This window comes from Lactuca virosa, chromosome 4 (genome assembly GCF_052849685.1).
Source record: "Lactuca virosa cultivar CGN04683 chromosome 4, Lactuca_virosa_CGN04683_v6, whole genome shotgun sequence".
Lineage (NCBI taxonomy): Eukaryota > Viridiplantae > Streptophyta > Magnoliopsida > Asterales > Asteraceae > Lactuca > Lactuca virosa.
Window position 1 is genome coordinate 533,755,965 of NC_136429.1, and position 10,266 is coordinate 533,766,230.

Sequence of the window (10,266 nt, forward strand, 5' to 3'; positions counted from 1 at the left end):
ACATAATAAAAAGGTACTCTCCCTTCTTCTTAGAATAGAGAAACTTTTATCTTTCTGCTTACTTGATTCTTCTTATTCGTTCTACTATTGATTGAAACTTTTTTAATCAATTCAGAATTACACTTAATCTCATAAGCATAATCATATTTACTTCACCTTAGTAAATCATGACGAATATCTTTGTTACTCTTGTGGTGGATTTGATCAACACACAACTTTGTGTACTCGATCTCCTAGTCCTACACTTGACACTTTGTCAAAGAATTTGTCTAAATTTCCAAATATGAAATTTCTCATTCATCATGCAATCAAGTTGTATGATTCCAAGTTTCTATCCAATTGAAACTTGGGCGATGAGAAACTTTCCCTATTTGGTAAATTCTTGACCTTTCCACAAATAATATAATTAAGAATCAAATCCATTTTGCTAATAATAGAAACTTACAAACATTAATTTTTTCATACACGCCATTGCAAGGATAAATAAATAATCAAAATTTATTTTATTGCGGAAAAATTTGTCCTTACAATGCAATTTAATTGAAAAACTATGTTAATACATATTTCATAGTAATCTATTCTAACTCCAAGTAGTAGCTCAAAATTCTAATCTTCAAGCAATGCGATCGAAATCCATTTCTTCACGATTAGATTCAGCTCACTTCTTCCCTTAAGCTTCCTCTCTTTTCTTCGATCCTATAAAAAATGTAATCTTATTACATCATGTATTAAGAATCTAGAATAGGAACTTAAAAGAGTTAGTTAATGGATTTTACCTGAAGTAGAGCCATGCATCTTGACTCTCCCATCTCTTAGATTTCTCAGGTAGTTAGGGCAGCTTCGTCTCCAATGTCCCTTCTCTTGGCAATAAAATCAAATGGACTCCTTTGGCACAGCACATTGGACAATCATAGACTTAGTTCTTTCTAGACTTCTGATGTTGCCAGTGCCCATTGCAGTTTGGGAGTTTGACTCACCAGACAAATTTGCTTGACCAGCACGCCAAATCATTGTTGATTCAACAGCTATAAGCAAATAGGTGAGATCAATGAGGGTCACGTTGTGATGCATCATATAGTACTCTCTAACGAACTCACTACATGATTCCGGAAGTGACTGAAGGACACAGTCAACAGCCAGCTCCTCACAGACAACCGATCCCAACTTTTTTAACTTATCAATGTGTGACTTCATCTCTAGGACGTGTGCACACACTGATTTTCCTTCTTCATGTTTACTTGCCAAAAGGACTTGAGTGAGTTTGAACTTTTCAATCTTTTGAACTTGTGGGTTAGGGAGAATAATAGGAGGAGGTGGAGGAAGTGAAGCATGATTTCTTGTTCCCCGATCGAATCGTGGAATATCATCTTCATGTGAAAAGCTTGTTCCACGGGATTTGGGAAGACCATAGTTGTCATACTTTGACATCTACAAAACGGGAGAAAAATTCAAGTTAGTTGATTGATTGAATCCTTAATAAATCACCCAAATGAGATATTAAGGCTAGGACCCAACACAATACTCTACAATTTGGGAGAGGGATGCCGTAACCCAAATTGCAGAACATTTGAAGGTAAGTGAATGACGATTCACTAATTTCCACCTTGAAAAACGAAAAAGAAATTTAAGTTTTAAATCTATTGAAAATTCCTAGATCTTTTGAGATTCATTAAACTTTTCAATGGCATGTTTAAATCTCGATATGCCCCTCGATTTGTGACTGGGATGCCGAGGATCACAAAACAGGGTGTGAATAACCATGCAAACTTACATGGTGCCCCCAATGTTACAGTCACCTATTCGATGTGCCGGTTAACCACACACGCTCCACCGAACTATGACAAACAATGAGTCATCCTTTGCTACCTTTGCTTAGAACCATTTAGTGTGCCGGTTAACCACACGCGCTCCACTAACGTCTTCGCAAGGGCACAAAGTGTAATTTCATGGGATTGCATCAATTCACTTTTGCCTAAAGTAACTAAGATTGGGAATTTTGTAAAAACATTTAGTTACTTTATACTTCATTATACTTTTAATGGAAAGGGTTTGCCCTATCCTACCCGTTCGGCTAACGACCCTCCACCAATCAAGGAAGCGGTGGGTGAGAGTGGACACCCATTAAACGGCCATTTTATAGGCCATAACCTTATACCCCCCTTATAGATCGGCTTTGTGAATGAGGCCTACTAACGGTAAGACTAGCATTTTAGTTATACATATATAATATTAGACTTTCAATGTTATATATATAGTATAAGGGTGTATTTTACATTTTTAAAATACTAAGTGGTTTAATTTTATAAATTACACTTTTAATTTAATTAAATATAAACCATATCATTATGGATTTATTAACTTTCTTTTAGTTATACACTTAACTAATTTAATAAAACCATAAGGGTGTACTTTGAACTTTTCAAAATTAGGGTTTTAGAATTTAGACTTTTTCAAAATTAAACCTTTTAATCAAACAATTTAAATTCCAAAACTTGAGGGTAAGTTTTGAAACTTTTCAAAACAATTAGGTTTTAATCTCACTTTAAAATTTTCGAAATTTAATACTATTTGAATTAAAATTTTAAATATTAAAACTCTTGATTTAATAATTATCTTGAATTAAACTATTAATTTAAATTATTAAATCATAAGGGATTATCTAAATCATGAAGGATAATTACCAATTAAACAATTAATTTATCCTAATCCTTTTAATCCCTCTAAAATTCGAAAATCATGGGATAGGATAATTCAAAATCTTTAATTACCATATATAACCATTAAAGGATAATTACAAGATATAGGATAATCCAAATCCCTAAAATTTAGGATCTTATCTAGGGGAGGAGGCTAATTTCGAAAATCATGGGGTTTTTCAAACCCTAGATTTCTAAATCTTGAGGCTTAAGGAAAGGATTTGAAAACCCTTTCAAATTTTCGCAAATTAGGGTATAGAAACCCTAATCTCGAAATTTCTTGCCTCCTAGGGTTTATTGGCAATAAACCTTAATATGTCAAGGTCATACAATTGTATAATGCTAATTGAAAACAAGTTAACCAAAGGCTCTGATACCACTGATGGGTTTTGTACAAACAATCCTATGTGTGCATGCAACCCTAGAATTGGATCTATGTTATTACTATTAGTTATACAACATTATGAACACTTGAAGAACCCTAAAAGGCTTCTAGGAATTTCGAAATCCACAAGGAAAGATGAAATACATACCTCTTGTTGTTATATTGTAATAACAACTTAAATCTTGAATCTTCTTGTCTTTGAAAGCAAGTACCACAAGTGTAGTACCTCTAATGGCTCACAAACACCAAGAGCAAATGGAGAGGTAATAGAGAGAGGGAAGAGGTATAGAATTTCGTCCCTAGGACCCCTTGGGAAGGCATGGACGAATTCATGAGCCTTAGGGGTCTTTATATAGGTGTAGAGATTAAGGTTTCAGTCCTTATCCTTATCTAGTTGCTTGCCCACCAAGTAACAATAAGATAAGCCTTGAAATCCCTTATCCTTTATCCTTTGGACGATTTCAAGGATCCTTATCTCCTTGAATTCGTTCAACCCATATTTAGGATAACCATTACCATATTTTGTAACTATCACATAATTACAATTCAGCCCCTCTAGTTTAATTAATTTCATTTGATCACAAAATTAATTCTTAATTAATTATTGACCAATATTAATTAAACAAATATGATTTCTCCTTTAATATATTATTCCTATAACATATTAATAAATCATAATAACCTCTTTCTCTATTATTTCTCCAGTCAAGTTGCTTTGGTGAAGGCAACCCAAAAGGACCATGCACAATCGGGTCAAATACTTGACAAATATGGTTACGGGCTTAGACACTAATCCAACACTTCGGTGTTGAGTCCCCGATAGATCTGGTCCCGATATCGATGGGGGACGTGTGTGTCATAGTGGGCATGGTTGGGTTAAGCCGATTTGGGGCTGTCATAGACTGCGAGCGACAGTTGGTGACGATACGAGACCCCAGTGGGGGAGTACTTACGGTGTACAACGAGGGTAACCGATGTGGGTCGGCGTTTTGTTCAACCGCCAGAGCGAGACAGAGTTTTCAGCAAGGCTGCAGCGGGTATGTGTCCTATGTGATGGACACACGAGAGGCCGCTGGGAGGCCAAGTTCGATGGATGACATTCCGATAGTGCGAGAGTCCCCGGATGTTTTTCCCGAGGAGTTGTCGGGTGTGCCTCCCGAGAGGCAAGTAGAGTTTCGCATCGAGTTGGTTCCGGGGGCAGTGCCTATCGCCAAGGCGCCTTATCGCCTTGCGCCGCCAGAGACGCAGTAGTTATCCTCGCAGCTTCAGGAGCTACTAGGGAAGGGTGTTGCGATGTTACGGGAAGCCGTAGTACTCACTAGTCAGAGAGAGGTTGGTGTGATACTATGGGGAGCCGTAGTACTCACTAGTCAGAGAGAGGTTGTTGTGATACTATGGGGAGCCGTAGTACTCACTAGTCAGAGAGAGGTTGTTGTGATACTATGGAAAGCCGTAGTACTCACTAGTCAGAGAGAGGTTGTTGTGATACTATGGGGAGCCGTAGTACTCACTAGTCAGAGAGAGGTTGTTGTGATACTATGGGGAGCCGTAGTACTCACTAGTCAGAGAGAGGTTGTTGTGATACTATGGGGAGCCGTAGTACTCACTAGTCAGAGAGAGGTTGTTGTGATACTATGGGGAGCCGTAGTACTCACTAGTTAGAGAGAGGTTGGTGTGATACTATGGGGAGCCGTAGTACTCACTAGTCAGTAGGAGGTTGTGGTGATGTTATGGGGAGCCGTAATACGCACTAATTAGCGAGAGGTTGTTATGAGGAAGCCTTCTTGATCTGAGCATGACACAGGAGGGTTTTAGGCTTGAAAAGCCCTACGCATGAGTTTTGGGAGCCTGGTGGTCGGACCAGGGGTGAGACCGGGGTCTCCTCAATGATTGGGAATCATTACATTCTGAGTAAGTGTGGACATCCAATCCGAAGGGATTGTATAAGTAAAGTATGCATGGGTTGCGGGTCCCCAAGCTATGAGTTGAATGAGTCATTGGAACGAGCGATTCCAACTACGGGCGGACCAAACTCTTGAGTTGAGTTGAGTCCTGGTGATGTGTTGTACATACCGGACCAAAGGGTCCAACGATATAGACCGGACCGAAGGGTCCAACGATGAGTATCAGATGATAGAGGTCGGGGTTGAGTCGATCTCCAGTTGGGTACGAGGTTGCATTTCAGTACCGCCTACCACCCACAGACAGACGGGCAGAGCCGGCGGACGATTCGGACGCTCGAGGACATGCTTCGGGCATGTGTATTGGACTTCGGAGGAAGTTGGGACACGTATTTACCCTTGGTTGAGTTTTCCTATAACAACAGCCATCATTTGAGCATCAGTATGCCACCCTTTGAGCTGTTGTATGGGAGGAGGTGTCGGACTCCCATTTGTTGGGGTGAGGTCGGGCAGCGTGTGATGGGTAGTACAGAGATAGTACTTCAGACGACTGAGCAGATTCAGCGGGTCAGACAGAGGTTGTTGAACCACTCATAGTCGCCAGAAGAGTTATGCGGATAGGCGACGATCCGAGCTCGAGTATCAGGTCGGAGATCTAGTGCTCCTGAAAGTATCTTCTTGGAAAGGAGTGATCCGTTTCAGGAAGAGAGGTAATTTGGGGCCTCGGTATATTGGTCCTTTCAGGGTGACCGCCAGGGTGGGCAAGGTAGCCTACCGTTTGGAGCTACCTGCGGAGTTGAGTCGAATTCATGATACCTTCCGCGTGTCTCAGTTGAGGAAGTGTATCGCTGATGAGTCAGCAGTGGTTCCATTAGAGGACATTCAGGTGGATGCGAGCCTGAATTATGTTGAGAGACCGGTTGCGATTGTAGATCGAAGGATCAAGACTTTGAGAAACAAGGAGGTGCCATTGGTTCAGGTCCAGAGGCAACATCAGAAGGGTTCCGATATGACCTGGGAGCCGGAGTTAGAGATGCGCGAGCAGTATCCAGAGTTATTTATGGAAAGAGACTTCGAGGGCGAAGTCTGATTCTAGTGGGGGAGAATTGTAACATCCCGAAATTCAGAGCATTATCCTTTCAAAACCCTAAATCTCGTTCATATAGCAAGGGAGTGTCTAGGAGAGCCTTGTAGTGTGTTCTTGGCCATTTGGAGCAAAGTGAAAGCCTTGGAAGAGGAAGAGTTGGAGAGCAAGCTTGTAGATCCGAGATTAACAGAGAAAGAAGCTTCATTTTGAGGTAAAAAGCTTCAAGCTTTACATCTTTTATATTCATACTTTGTAAGAGAGAAGTTTTAGGGTTTTGTCCCCAAGTTCATGACTTTATGAGTGTAAGGTGCTCCATGGTCCGATATCTGTCCCCTTTCAGTGGTATTTGTGTTTTAGATCCATAAAGTTTCCATCTTGGTCGTTGATATGAGGACATGCTAGAGTTTTGAGCTTTCTAGGGCTATAAGTGGTATATTTTGGGTGTTAGTGACTTGTTCAACCATGCAAAGGCTTAAAGTCATCGACTTTATGGATTAAGAGGTTTAGAAACGGTCAGATCTAAAAGTTGGATGTGAGTCTTAACTGTTTAAGACCTCAAGAGCTAAAGGACTGAAGCTGGGAGTTACGCGGGGCGTAATCCCAGTACGCGCAGCGTAAGGGGTCGCGCACCCCGTTTCTGTGAGGACGCCGGGTACGCCCAGCGTACATGTTTGGTACGCGCAGCGTAACCCGGAGGGTTGATTTTTGTTGACTTTTAGGGTTTGGTCAACTTTAGGGTCTTGGAGCCATGGGAGGGGTAAAATGGTCTTTTACCCTTCTGAGAGTACTAAGAGGAGGAATAGTCTAGCCTTGAGATATGTATTGATTTAGAGTGTTTATTTCATATGATTAGGCGGAGGCTAGACCCGATTTTACAGAGTTCGAGCTTTACCGAGTTACCCGAGGTGAGTCTCCTCACTATACTTTACCTAGAGTGGTAACAGAGTTATGTGACAGAGTTATTGTATGCTATCTATGTGATTTGTGGCACAACATTATTTCTATGTGATTTATGCTGTGTGTATACCAGAGTTAGGACCGGAAGGTCCAAAGAGCTAGGACCAGAGGGTCCACAGAGTTAGGGCCCACAGAGTTATAGCCTCGAGTGGCTAATGTGTGTTATGTTCTATAGTTATGTGCCAGTGTATTTGTAGGCTATTTATGTGTTGAGATTTATTGTGATATGTGATATGCATGATCCAGAGTTATCAGAGTTAGGACCTTTGGGTCCATAGAGTTAGGGCTAGAGAGCCCACAGAGAGTTGGGACTGGAGGGTCCCACTGAGACACACTGACCAGAGGGTCAGCAGAGTCATAGCCTCGAGTGGCTAATATATGTTAGAGTGGTATTTTGGGGAACTCACTAAGCTTTATGCTTACGGTGTTATGTGCTATGTGTTTCAGGTACCAGTGGTGATCGCGGGAAGGCGTCGGCATGATCTGTACACACACCCGCAGAGTTTATTATGATTTGATCTTGGGATTTGTAGTGAGATAAAATTGATACATTGTTTTTGAAAGCAATTGTGGATGAATTTATATGGTTTTAAAAAGTGAAAAATTGTTTTGAAAATTTGGGTGTTACACTATCAAATCCGAAATCATAATTTTTTTTTGTTTATAAGCTATAAATCATAAATCTTTTTTTATTATAAGCTATGAAATCAGAAATCTTGTTTGTTCTAATGTTATGAAGTCAAAATCCAATTGTTATGAAATTATTCGGATATATGTTGGCAATGTTGACCCTAATCGTGCTATTATTATTTAGGATAATGTTGATTTCATTGGTAGAAAATTGTTTATATTTAAAATTGTTCTTGATCATGATAAAAGTTATAATAAATTACTTTAAATATTAATGTTTTAGGATGTTGTTTGGAACGAGAGTGAGGACAAAACTTTTCTTGATGCATGTATCCATGAACTAACCACTAATGGTCGTGAGGGTTCTAGGCTTAAGGCAAGTTCATAGAAGACGATAAATGAAAATTTGATAAACGAACACAGTAAAGAGGTTGATCAGAAGCAAATGAGAAACCACTTTGACTACACACAAATCAAAGTATGTTGTTTGGGTGAAACTGAAAAACAAAACCGACAATATATATGATCCTATAAAAAATAAATTTATTATGACCGATGAACAATGGAAGGAAGAGGGGGAAGGTAATATTTTTATAACAAATACTAGTATGATTATTTTTATAACATATACTAATATTTATAAAAATTGTAAACAGTTGAACAAGTTCGTGTTGTCATTGAAAACTAAATTCTCCCGTCGGTCATCGTTCAAGAAGGGCATCATCTCCGCCTTCATTATGTTGTACTTCATGTATTAATTCCGTTTTCCTTCAACCCTACTTCATGCGTCATCTCAGCATCTGACGTCTTATCTCTTTTTACCTCATCGTGTCCATCTCCGCTATCTGTAGGGTTCTTTTTTTTTTGTTAACTTTTGGATTGCTTGAAACGTACAAGAATCTTATATTCTTGATAATCTTATTACATTTTAAGAATTGTCCCCAAAGTTTAAGGACGATATGTAATAGCAGGCTACATATGTCCTCTCATTAAAAACCCATTATTTGCAATGATTCTTTGAGCTATAATTTATCCCCGCATAGAAGATAGACAGATGATATGAGGTTTGCATGTGACACGGGTACATTGACCAGAAAATCACCATTATCGAGGGCGATACAATCAGGTGGAATACCTTCGCACCACTAAAAGTTTTGTGCTCTATTTACCTGGAGTTGTTAGTGTTAATACATGAAGTGAACCTCTAGCAATCCGAAGCCAAGCCAAAACTAAAGTCAATTGCATTCCGAGGTGTGATGAGTTCCGAAATGTAGCTACTTCCGAAATGAAGACATGTTCGAGAAACACCTAGTATTCAGTGCTACTTTGAGTTTGTATTAGCATTTAATGTTTCTTTTCCTTTAGCATTTGTTTTATTGTAGAGTTCATGGGACAAGATCGAGAAAATCATGTGTGTCAGCTTTTTGACTTTTCAAATTTACATTCTCCATGCAGTCTTGTAATTTGTCTTTTTATCACTCATTGGCTATTTAAGGAGATGAGTTTTTCATGCAATGTAACACTTGAGCAACATTCTCTTTCACATCAGTACCACATATCTTTCAAGTCAAATCATTCTCTCTATCATTATCATTGTTCTTAAATTATATTTACATTATTCATACTCATTTTCTCTTACTTAAATACTTTGTTGAACTTCTTATTTCAAGACAATACTGGTTTACCAGACTTAACTGGACTCTTAATATTAGCAGCAGACATTGATCTTAAGTTAATTCAAGGTTTGAGTTTTCAAACCTTGCCCGCGCACATATTCTTGCATTTTCAATTGGTATCAAAGCCTAAGTGGTTGTCCTTTGAATCCATAATAACATATTATAATTGATCTGAGATTACCTTGGTATCTCAATCATTTTTGTGTTTAGGATAAAAGTTCTTCTATATACCAATTCAGCTCTAATACTATAACTTTAATGGTTTCTCTTAATCCAACTCAACAATTGTATTCAATGCACATAGCAAATAGTGTGGGTTGCCCAATGCATGTCCCATTTCTATTTGCTGAAGAGTATGATCATTGGAAAGTTAGAATGGAGAGTATAACAACGCAAAATCATGACCAAAAATTTTGTTTTTATTAAGTAACTTATAAAATTGTTTTTTGAAAAACATCTTCGAATCATATCATTTCATAAAACCATAGTCACATGTCTCAAAACCATATCATAAAATAGTAACAATATTAGAGTACAATCCCGTGAATCTCATAATGCGGAATCCTGTGTGTGTGGTGCGCTGCTACCGAGCCGGCTCCTTCCCCTTCGAAGAAGAGGTACCTGAAAACAAAACTGAAAATTGTAAGCACAAAGCTTAGTGAGTTCCCCCATCATACCACATACCATACAATAACATATCTAGCCAGACATATCTGGGTGCCGGCCTCCCTTTCGGTCTATTTCAATCAGATAGTTGCCTAGCATATCTGGGTGTTGGCCTCCCCTTCGGTCTATTTCAACCGGACAGTTGCCTAACATATCTGGGTGCTGGCCTCCCTTTCGGTCTATTTCAACCGGATACCGGGGACTATTTCACTCCTACCACTACCACATAAAATCATAACATACTGGCACATACAACATAACAGATAGT